Genomic DNA, 12,713 nt, shown 5'->3' with positions numbered 1-12,713 from the left:
CAATTTGACAAACAACAACTATTTTTCTAGTAAACAAGAAACATTTGTAAATAAATAAAACTATAGAAACTCTTTACTAATTTTAGATTAGAGTAAAATAGGATTTAGAGGGATTAGAAACCCAAACAAAGAAACCAACTACAAGGACAAATCAAATGAAAAGACACAAAGGGCCAGTAGTAGAAAATAACAAAAAGGAGGGTCAAACAACCCAAAAACTACATAATATTAAGGCTATGAGGTTTCCACAATCCATTTTGTATTCTAATGTATTTTTCTGGATTCGATTGTCTGTATTTTTTTCCATCAATCGAATCCAGAAAAATACATTAGAATACATAATATTGTTTAACATTTGAACTGAATTAACATTCTTATCAACTAAATTCCTATTAATCTCAACTAAATCCTCCATAATGTTCGCATTCACCTACTTACCTTTGTCTTTACTATTTGTGCAACCCAATGGTCCCAGAGTGGCCTAAGTATCACCTTCCAAATTAGGCACTTTGTCCTTACCTTTGCCATAGACTAAAATATAGGGAGAAGCATGAGTAGCAAAGGGGAAGACATTGAGGGGTTGAGCTTTTTTATTTTATCTTCGAAGAAACCTCATGCTATTTGTCATGGTTTTCCTACTAACAAGAATAACTACTCTTAGCTTCTCATTAATCTTATCCATTACCTTCTCTAATTTCTTGTTTTGACCAATAGAGCATGAGAGCATAGGTTCTGTACCTTTCTTAGAAGAGAAAAATCTTAGGGAGTCAAGGACAAACTCGTCAAATCGGATATAATGAGAGGCCCCCTTGTCTAAGATTTCATTGTTAGTATCATACCCCTTACCCTTAGTTGAGGCCTTGTTATGTTTTATATAAGTACCCAAGTAGAAAGCCTTTTCATCAGAGGATTTAGACTTCATGGACCCATCTTTATAATGCCAATGGATATTCTATGCATAGTAGATATTATTGTTTCTAGAGGTCAAGGGGTGCGGCCTAATCTCAATAAAAGTAGTAAGCTTGATAATCAAAAGAATTAACCCCTCATGAAGAATAGGGGAGCTCCTCCTTTCTGAATGGGCTTTAATACTATTACTCAAAGATGAAAGTAGGTAAAATGGAACAGAAATAAACCTATCATGCCTGAAATGATTAAAAATGACAAAATGATAGTTAAAAATGCTCCTAAGGGGTTGTCTAACTGTTTGTACCTCATTATCACCTTAGTAACATCCACCCATACAAATTTGAGATCCTCATGGTTGCACACTCCATCTTTTTTCTGATGAACTTTATCCCTCTCATTTTTCTAGAAGAAAATCTCTAGAGCTTCCTCCATGGCTTTCTTATCCTTGTAAATAAATTTCCCTTCCACGACCATCCCAGTGATCTCTGCAATGAGGGGTTTATCCACTACAAATTCTCCTCCAAAAAGTATTATAAAGGGTCATGGTCATGAAGTTTATCTATGTAGGGAGTAGTATATTTGCCTAAAACTTCATCCCACACCTCATTCTTGTTCCTCCATTTCTCATAAGAAGGGGTTTCTATTATTTCAATTTACACTCATATTGGGCCTACAAGTGGATCTGTGATCACCCTACAGAAGGCTACTAGCCCAATAAGTAATAGAGAACAAAAGAAAAGATGTTGGACTTAGCAATAAAACAAAACTTTCTGTTCTTGATAACATAATGACATGGACATCTCATCCCTTCCTTCCACTTATGCAAAATGTATAGCATAATTAATTGTTGGACAGCCCCCAAAATCAACACATTCTTCTATCATGATAAATGAGGTTTTTAATCTCTACGGGGATAATGTCATGTCTACTTAACTCCAAGATTGGCCAAGCCATCACCCACTTTATTTCCTTCTCCAAAGACATGGGAGATTTTAAAATTATCAGGGGATCTTAGCATTCCTAATGTATTGTTGGCTAGTCGATGAGCACCTCCTTTGGGATTTGTGACATGTGCTTAACCACCGCTTGTGGATCCTTGTCCCTCCCTATTGTGGCATTCATTGATAGCTTGAGATTTTGGCATAAGAACAACAGTGTCCAACAGGTGGTATCAGAGCGGTGGGTTATGGGTTCAAATCGTTGGAGGTCACCCTATGGTATCCTTAATTGAAGTTAGTAGAACCCTCAGTTGGTGTTGAGGGTGGGATTGTTGGCCAGTCAGTCAGCACCTCCTTTGGGATTCATGACATGTGCTTAACTATTTCTTATATATCCTTGTCTCTGGCCACTATGGCGTTCATTGATAGCTTGAGATTCTGGCAAAATGGTAGTGATGATTCCAACAAGTATCTCCAATTAATATCTTTATAGTCTAACTAGGGATTTGTAGAACAAGAGGGCATAGCCATAGCCTCAGCATAGTGGTTTGTCTAGAATCTAAAAGGCAATGTCACTATTGAGACAATACATGTGAGACTCGGTTAAGTATAAAGCTACATTTAAATTGATGGTTCTTTAGGTGTTTTGTAATTTCTTTTTAACATTATCTTGGAAAGGGTGTGTATTTTTTTTTAATTTATTGTCTTTTAATAAACTAATTATAAAGAGAGTAAAGTAAAAGGGGATGGTATTAAAGAGTAAGTACCTAGCTTATGAGATTAAAGAGTATCAATTAAATTATTTTCTATTTTTGTTGGTTACTCTTTTTGATTAAACGATTTTTTCATTAATTTTTTCAACGGGGGTAGTTAAGAATATAGTTTTTAAGATGTGGATGTTTATAATTTAGACATTTTTTTAATCTAAGTAATTTACAATGTAGCATAGTTTTCTCTTTATTAAATATTAATTACAAAAATAACATATTCTATCTGTTCAATCTTCTTTACATGTGATTATTTTTCAATTTGGGAGATAAGATGATGTCAATCTTTGGAAAACTAAGATGTTTATTGTCTTAAATGTAATGTCTAAGAAAATAAAAGACCCAGATGCTTTAATTGTTTTGTATATGATGTTAGAGTAGATAAGGCACATAAGATGTCATAATAAAATATGAGTTAATTAAACTATTATTTTACATGATTTTGTAAATTTAATGCCGGCATGATTTTGAGACAGAAAGGGCATTGTTGGACAGTTAATTCTTAAACTTTGTATTTGATAAAATAAAAAAATTAGATGTCAGAGTGTTTATTTATAACTTGAGAGTGTTTATTTATAACTTGAGATGTCGATTGTTTAGTTATAACTTGAGATGTCAACAGTTAATTCTTATACCAATTTCCCCTTTAATCAAAACAATCATTAGTTTCAAATAAGAGACCATTAATTTTAAACTTTTGACACCAATGGAAAAGGACTTTTTTTGAATTTTGATCATTTATATGTTCCTATGTTTTCACACAAGCATTTTTAATATCCTCTTAATAACTTGGTCGCACTTACACATTTCACTAATATCAAAAAAGATAAAATAATTTTTATTTTTTAAAATTTAAAATAATTTAGAATTTTAATACAAATATTTAAATCTTTAATTTTATTCTTAATTATGTTTGAAATATTTTCTAAAATCAGTTCAATAAATTAAATCAAATTTAGACCTTTAAACTTACATATCATAGATGAATATTTCAAATTAATATTTCTAGATTAGAAATAATTTTTTTATTAATTATAACATTATGCAGTATTCCATGATTTATATCAACAATGCTCTTAACTTTATTATCTAAAATGAACCATTCAAATTTCTTCTTCAAATAATAAGAATTAAAATAAATTCATAGAAAAATTTAATATCTACGAAAAATAATTTAAAACTTTACAGAAATTTTAACTATAAATAGCCATACGGCCATCAATTTGAAGACCTAATGCCATACAGAGTTAAAAAGGCAAGTTTGAAATTAGCGGTTTCGGGTTGTGTGAGGGATCTCCATTTCCCACAAACATTAATTATTTTCCTCCCCGAAAAGTTTTTAATGTGCAATTAGCTGTGTGAGGGATTTGCCTTGAAGAGAATATTGATGGACATTCATTATTTTCCTTCCCCAGAAAAGAAACCGATTCCATGAACATTTCCTCTCCAAAACTCGATCATTTCTTAGTTTTAATTGCAGAAGCTTTTTTTCTGTCTCAAACACAGAAGGGTACAATTGCGGTGATTTGCAGGTGGCAGAACAGAAAAAAACGGTGTGTGCGTGATATGAAGGGCGTAGGAATTAGGTGGCATCGTAAATAGAGAGTTACAGTCTGGAGTTACAGCAAATCGGTAATTTGGAAAGCTAAAATGATTAAATTTGTTTTTGATTAAAAAAGCAGTGAGAACAAGGGCACTGACCCATTACATAGCTGAATTATCGAAAATCATAGCACTGAGACAGCACTATAACAGCAAATAACAGCAACTATAAAAAAGGAATCAAGTCTTTTTGCAATAAAAAACAACAACAGGAAATGAAAACAAACTACGGCACCTCCAAGGCCTCCATAGTACTGCTCTATTCATTAGACAGGAATTTGTAGAGGCTCCTAGCCTCCAGCTTGTCCTCCTCGGTGTCAGCATGGCGTTCCCTCAACAGAGAGAGGGTGAGTGCGGAGCTGGGAAGAACCTGCATATGAAAAATTTGTTCAGGCCCACCATTTGGGCTTCCCAAGCAGCCATTTTGTTCCTAGATTTTCAATTCTTTGTGTAATATCCGAAGCCTCCGTGCTCAGCTTTTCCACTTGTTGTATCGTGGGGGCCTCCTGGGGGACCTCAGCAGTCTGATCAGTTTCAGTAGTCTCTTTTTGCTCGCCTCCAGCAATGGGGTTATCAATGTCTTTAACCAGGTCCATCAATGGTATAGAATGCCTGCTCAGCCACGTTTAAATCGGCTTCCAAATTTCGCGGATCCAGAGTGTTGTTGTCGGGGTTTTCCACCTCCATATCATCAACAACAACGACAATGATCGAGACAATGGGGTCCCTAGTCATATTGACATTGTCAGCATCCCTATGAGGGGCCCCCAAATTTTTTGGGCCCTTCTCCTTGCTGTCCCCAATGGGGTCCTCCTCACAGTCCAAATTTTCAATAACCAGTCTGGGGAGGGGTTATCATTGTGGCCGTTGCAAATCCCTTCTGGGGAAATTGGAAGAGTCTGGTCCCAAAGACAGGGCCGCGAGCTCATGGGGAGTCGGCATAGGGATGAGAGAGTGAGAGATTCCTTAGGGGGTAGAGGGCCTCATGAAATTTGTACAATCAGTATATAAGACCCTAGTGGAAGAGGAAAGTGTATATCTAGATTAAAATATACTAGTTATGGATAAATATTATATAAAATTAATTTCAATTAAAATAGAGGTTATAATTAAACTTAAAACCTCATGCAATCATAATTTAGAAAAATAAATAAATTATTATATGTTAAGAAATTTATATTTAGATCAATAATAATTTAGAAAAAAATAATTTGAATTGTTGTATGTATAAAAAAATGGATATCTAGATTAAAAGGAAAAATAATCATTTTAATTGTTTGAAATGCATTTTGATTAATAGAATTGTTATAGTTATTTTGTAGGTAACAATTTAAGATAAGAGATTAATGTTTTGTCATTTAAACTTAGGAAAAATTGAAAATTATGAAATCTAGATTATATTAGAATACAATGTGTAAAATGATAAGATAGAAAAGTGAAATTATATAAATTTTCTATAGTTTGATGTTGGTGTTTGATTGTTGGAAGGAGGAAAGAAGATACTATTCAATTAAGATTAATTAATAAATGAATTGGATTTAAGAAAAGATAGTTTAAAAAGAAGATTTTTAATTTTATAAGATTAAAGAACAAGTAGTTTGTGAGATGAAAGACTATTAATAAAGATGTTTTCCTTATGAATTTTGGTTTAAGATTTTTTTTTGCTTAATTTTTTTAAAGAGGGTGGTTATGGATATAATGTTTACACATAGGTACTTAGACATGGAGAAAGGTCATTACTGCCAATTATAATATCTACCATAATTACAAGTTGTTACATATTTTTTTTTTAATATGTATATTCACCATGGTAGAAGCATCTACAATCTAAGTCTTATGTACTATAAACCTCATAGTGTGTTGACCTTGAGCTCACGAGTTCAAAAGTTAAAGTTACTTTCTCCAAAGAGAAAAACTCCTACCAATTTTTCAAAAGGGCTTACTTTTGTTCTTAAAGGTAGTCATGGAGAGGATGATAGTCTCATTAGTGGAAGAATGGGTGGCCACCAAAAAAAAGAAAGAATCTTTTCTCTTGTGATACCCTTGAATAAAATGGCAAATAATGTGAAATGTTTGAAATTGGTGGTCTCACTCATTTCTTTCTATCAAACACTCACTAAAACAAACAACTATCTACTATTTTTTCAATTAATGGGAGTAGGGATTGGTTACTATAGGAAGTCTTAAGTTTTACATTACTATGAATTTGATTAGGCTTGCTATGGGTGTTAGGCTTAAAGGGTTGAAAGGATGTCAAAATGATCAATGATGATTACAAGAAGCTTGTGGATAATTCACTTTATAACTATGTTGAATATGGAGCAACCCCCCCTCTTCACCAAGGCTTGATTATGGCCATTTATAAATTTTAACTTGTGAAAAGGCTCCAACATATCTCATTAGCACCAAATCTATAAAAAATGACTTAATTAATAGTAAACCCCTTGACTCTCATAAAAAATAGTCTAGTATAGTAAAGGGAAGGGTAAATTTTTTGATCTTATATTAAATGTCATTTATAAAATTGTGACCAATAGTCCATCCTCCTATGAAGAACTTGTGAAATTTACTCTAAAAAAAGAAAAAGTCCCTAATGCCTAATATCCCTACACATCCTAAAAAAATAATTTAGGAAAAAAAAACACCCAACCCTCATATTATAGTGGAATATAGAAAATAACCTTCCACGGAAGATGAAGAGGAATCCCACAAAGATAACTACCCTCTTCATTTTTATTAAGAGCTTGATGAGTTTTGTGAGGATGATTAGAAAGTGGAGTATAGTGAGGATGAAGATGAAAATTACATTAAAGAGGAAGAAATTAATAATGAATAAAATGATATCAAAGAGTAAGAACAGGAGGAAGAAAGAAAAAAGGATAATACTGGGTCAAGGAATAATTTGTAGATTATTTCTTTGAAAAACCAAATTGTTTAGTTTTAGAATTATGTGATAGAGCTTGAGAAGACTTTTGATCACACTAGACTAACAAGGAAAAATACAAAAAAAAAATGAACAAGGCATAAATGCTATTATAAACATCACAAATGGTATAATGAATAAATTTTTAATGGGATTTGTTCCAAAAAGTACAACTAGTAAACCTATCCTTACATAAATATATGTAATGTATGCCGAGATATCTTTTAGAAGATGAGCATTTGTATTTAATGTTCATGATTATTATTTTTAATTATATATCTTTTTATTAATTTAATTTTTAAATAGTGTTGGGGTGAGTAATATGCATATTGTTTGAGGTTGAAATAATATTTAAGGTTACAATATTTATCATTATCATCATCATCATCATCATCATTATTATTAAGGCTAGAAATAATAGTTGAATTAATAGAATGTTCAGCATTGTTGATATAAATGTAAATGCGAGAACATAATTGAAATAAACTTAAATGAGATGGATGAAAAAGTACCAAAACCCTTTCAAATAATTGATCATGGTGATTACATATTATAACCATATTTAAGGACCCAAAACATTTTTTGTATGCAACCTTAATACCGTGATGGCTGGAGCTATAGTTGTTATGTCTCTAGGTGTAAAGATAAAAAAATAGCTTAAGAAACAAAACAGGGGGCTGAAGAAGAAAAGAATGAGGATCATAAAAATACGCCTAACACAAATGAAGAGGCTTGCAAGGAATCCCTCAATTTGATTACCATCATTTAGAACATCATTAAATGAAAGTGCTCTTTGGTGTTGTCATTCATATTTTGTTGTTTGGTTAAAATAATGTTTATAATGTTCATCACTTTTGTACCATATTTAATGTTTTTAATGTTGGCTTAGAACCTCTGCTATGGTCTCCTATTATTCTAAAAGTTTTGAGCTCTACATTTTTTACTAGTTGAGAGGCCTACTTGACTCACTATTCTTTTTAATAGTTCTTATGTTGTAACTATGGTTCTCTACTTAATCAATCAAAAACAAGAATTATATTCATAATAGTTTTATTACAATAGCATATTATTATTTTTTAAATAAATTAAAATTATTTTTTTTATAATATATTCGTTTTAAATATATATAATCTTAATATCATGAATAAATAGAATTTTAAATATTTTATTATATAATAACAATATTAAATTATTTTAATTTACATAGGAATTACATTCTACATTTTTTTGGTACTAAAAAAAAAAGATATATTCATAAATAAAAATAATTACATAAATTTAGTGGCCGCCTCTGCCCAAGACAAACCCAGAACTCATCCGGAGAGGGTAAAAATACACAGTAAGCATTATCTACTGCGGGTGGGGGCAGGGAAATCACTACCACTCCACTCCCTGCCAATTTGCATTTACAAAGCCCTGATCTGAAGCAGCATAACGACCTCCAAGAAGGTTCGAACGTAAGCATATATTAAATCTATGCAAGTGCTACATGATCTGAAAAAGTATCTTATTTTGAAGCATCATAGCAATATAGATCAGACCGTACTACGTTTTCACATTTACAATGTCATTATTCACACTCTGTTTATGAAACCCTATACTACACAAGAAAAACCAGTCTTGCAGGAATGCCAACACCCTCACATATTGGGATGCAAAGGAAATAATTCCAATGTTCTGATTATATCAGATGGATCTACTGATGAATTCCTGCAAGCACCATGAGGTTCCAGCTCTGCAGAGAGATGGATTTCTCCTCCACTCGCGAAAAAGGACTCCATCTACAGTTTGCGCTCTCCACAACACTAGCAGATCTGATAAGCTTCCAATCTGAAGAAAACAAAACAAAATAATTATTTACAGCATCGTACCCAATTGAAAAAACTAGATGAAAACAACCCAATTCGTCTTATAAAATGGCAAGTACCCAGTTGATTTACGTGCTGCAGATCCGCGATCAAAAACTTGAAAATGCCTAACTAAAGTTACTTTAGAAAACCCGAGAGTGCTCACTTCGCTGAGTATCTCAGGCGAATCCAAATACCAAGTAATACTATTATTCTAGCAATAAAGATTATTGTACAAAATTGAAAAACTAGATGTGAACTACCCAATTCGTTTTATAAAATCACAAGTTCCCAATTGGTGTAACTGCTTCAGATCTGCGATCCATTATGTCCTGTTTGCCCTAGACTTGAAATTGCCTAACTGAGGTTACTTTAAAAAAAACCCTAAAGGTCTCACCCAACTTGGTATCTCCGGTAAATCCAAAACAATAGATTTACAGCATTGTATGGAATTGAAAAAACTAGATGAGAACAACCAATTCGTCTTATAACATCACAAGTACATAACTACCCAGTTGGTTTACCTGCTTCATCAGATCCGCGATCCATTATGGACCGTTTACCTGCTTCATCAGATCCGAGATCCATTATGTTCTGCCGGTCTAGAGAGAGGTCACCATAAACCCTAAAACATAAAAGAGGTCACTCTAAACCCTAAACTCTGAAACCCTAAAACTTAAAGAGCTCACCTAGCTGAGTATCTCAGGTAAATCCAAAGCCGATGGTAAGTAGAGAAAGGAGATGGAAAGTATAAATAAGGAGAAAGAACGCGAGCGAGGGAGTCGGAGAGAAACGTGGAGGCAAAGTCAAAAAGTTTTGGTAAATATAATTTTTTTTTGCGTTACAGAGAAGAATACTGAAGAGGTAGGTTATGGGTTTGGACTCGGAATAGGTTACTTTGAAAAACCGAAGAGGGCTCACCTCACACCCAGCTGAGTAACTCAGCTAAAAATGCGTACATGACAGGGAAGAGTGCTAACTGAGTTAAGAGGTAGGTTACGGGTTCGGAGAGTGGACATCATCATAAAGAAATTGGTGTTTGAGCTTTAATCTAAATGGTGTTTGAGCTTTAATCTAAATGAAGGGCTCTTTATAGTGATCCCTTATTGGTTCATCTTTTAGGTCTTCCATTAGAGTTTTAGGACGAGAAAATTATTAAGGGTTGTTAATTTCTTTAATTTGTTCTTATGTTTTAACTGTACCATTTAAGTGATATCTTGATTGTTTTATGCTAAATGTTTTGTTAGCATTGAGCCCCATACAAGTGTTGTGGTCTATATTCTCCTCGAGTCAACATTGGGGAATTGGTCTCAAGTTATTGAATCTGAAAATTTTCTTTTCATCTAGGAATCTCTACAACACCTATCCTAAAGACAATTCAAATAAGAAGGGCTCTTATATTTCTAATGGTAAGTTTCTAGCTTTTGGTCCCTCGAAGTGAAGGACCCTAGTGCAGAGAGGGTTCCATCAATCATGGCTCAAAGTGTGAGTCCTCTATTTGCAAAGTATTGGTGAAGGCTCCCCTAGTTGTTAATCCCTAGATTTTAGTCAGCCCTAACATAGGGACAAAATATGTTCCTTTGGATGGAACTCAATATGAGATTCCTATTATTTTTAAAGTAAAACAGTTGATAGAAGATGAAACTTTTCTAGTTTTTGAGGTTCCTTCTTTAACATATAAGGCTAGTTTGAAAGTAGATGCCACCTAATCCTCTCCTTTGGAAGCTATTTTAGAGAAGAATTTATATTCCCCTCCTTTCAACCCTATGGATTCCTCCTTGTAGTGCTCTGTAGAGAAAGTTGATACCAAAGAGGTTTTCTTAATTCTTTCATGACATCTTCCTAAAGCTAGGGGTGATGTGTTTAATGATATCTACCTTCAAATCCATTCACTAGAATTGCTTAGGGTTCCTCTCCTTTCTCATTTACACCTTCCTCTTAGAAAGAAAAAGGATGTAGGAAATCAATCTAAACAAGGGAGGAAGTCAGCTAGAGGATCTACGTAGATAATCACTACAATAGATGTGTCCAATGGTAATCAAAGCACAAAAGTGTAGGAGGGCTCCAAAGAAAAAAATTATTATTCTTTTCATGTAACATAAAGGCACTCAATAGGTCCCATAAGAAAAATATAATGAAGAACATCTAGGTAAAAGTACAAACATGTGTAACTATTTAATAAAGGAATTGGCCAACACAACAAAAACTGTTCAACTTTGACCACATAAAACTGATATTTCTATTTCAAATATCAAAATGATGCAAACTAATAAAATGTAGAAATTTTCATTATTTTTATGTTTATTATATATTTTTTTAAACTAGAAAATTCTAGCATCATAAATTATACACCCTTTCTAGGGTGGTACAATTATATGCTTAGTTTAGCACCTGCCTTAGTCTGTTTGCATCTTGCATTGTAATTTCCATTTAAGCATTTAATTAATTAATTGAATTAAATCTAAAGTCATATTTCATCACTCCCCACATCATAAAATTGGGCCCTTTAACCTAGGTGTGCCCATTTTTATTTTATTCCTTTAATAAATCATTAGATCGTAAACCCTAATTATGTCTTATTTCGACCTTTAAGACCTAATTTTACATATCAAAATATCTTGAAATCAGATGTAACTTTGGGTTTCACTCTAATATCATCATATCTAATAGCCCTGAAAATTTGGTGAAAAATTGGTTGGACCATGAATGACTTCTACATAGTCGCAGACATTTTTCTTGAAATTTTGGGAGCATAGTTCCTTTAATATTATAATTCTTAATCCCAAGAAATTCATAGAAAATTCAAATCCTAGGTTGACTTAAAGATCAAATTAAGATCTAAGGTTTCATACATAACAACTCTCTTTCTTCATTTGAAGGCTTGAAGAAGTTTTTGGCTAAGTTTTCTAGTGATCAGTGTTAGGATTCACACAGATACTGAGAGGGGGCATGAATCAGTATCTAACCGATGAATTGAATTTCTTAACTTAAAACATGTAGAACATATTATAACAGTGTACCGACATGCAAGAAATAATGCAATAAACATAATTTAAAGCAATCACATGAAAAAAACACCATAACACAATGATTTAATGAGGAAACCAGGTGTGGGAAAAACATTGGTGGGATTCGTGACCCACAATATTCACTTACTGGCCAATAAGAGAATATTACAGCTACAAGAGAGGCCTGCACATGCAGGAAGGCCAACTACCTAGAGCTCAGTACTCAATGGGAAGTCTCACTGACTTACAATGATTGATTATACAAATCCAGTATCTTGTACTGCTTCAAAATTGCATCTATAATGCCAGATCCAGTACCGGTTTCTGCTCTGCTTCTTACATAAACGCTTAACCTATAATTCACATAATAGGTCTCCCTTAATTGGCTTGAAAACAATCTTCTTGCTTACATACAAATGTTCTATAATGATCTCTCTTATATAAGAGTCATTTTACAATGATGCCGAGTCGGCTTACAAAGATTTTACAATAATAAAAAAAATACAATATAACAAAAATCATGTCTCCCTCTGTGTCGGTATGCTTTCATTCTCTGTAGGTGCTGGTGGTCTAAGTGTCGGTGTAGACTCTAATCTTGGTAGTGCCGGTGTAATACCTTGCCGGTGTAATGCCTTGCCGCTATAATGCCTTGCCGGTGCCATAGGATTGTAAGGTTGCCATCAATGACAAAACCTTCAATCACCTACAATGTCTCATTG

This window comes from Cryptomeria japonica, chromosome 3, assembly GCF_030272615.1.
Source record: "Cryptomeria japonica chromosome 3, Sugi_1.0, whole genome shotgun sequence".
Taxonomy (NCBI): Eukaryota; Viridiplantae; Streptophyta; class Pinopsida; order Cupressales; family Cupressaceae; genus Cryptomeria; species Cryptomeria japonica.
The sequence above is the reverse complement of the archived record's forward strand: the minus strand, read 5'-3'. Positions refer to the sequence as shown.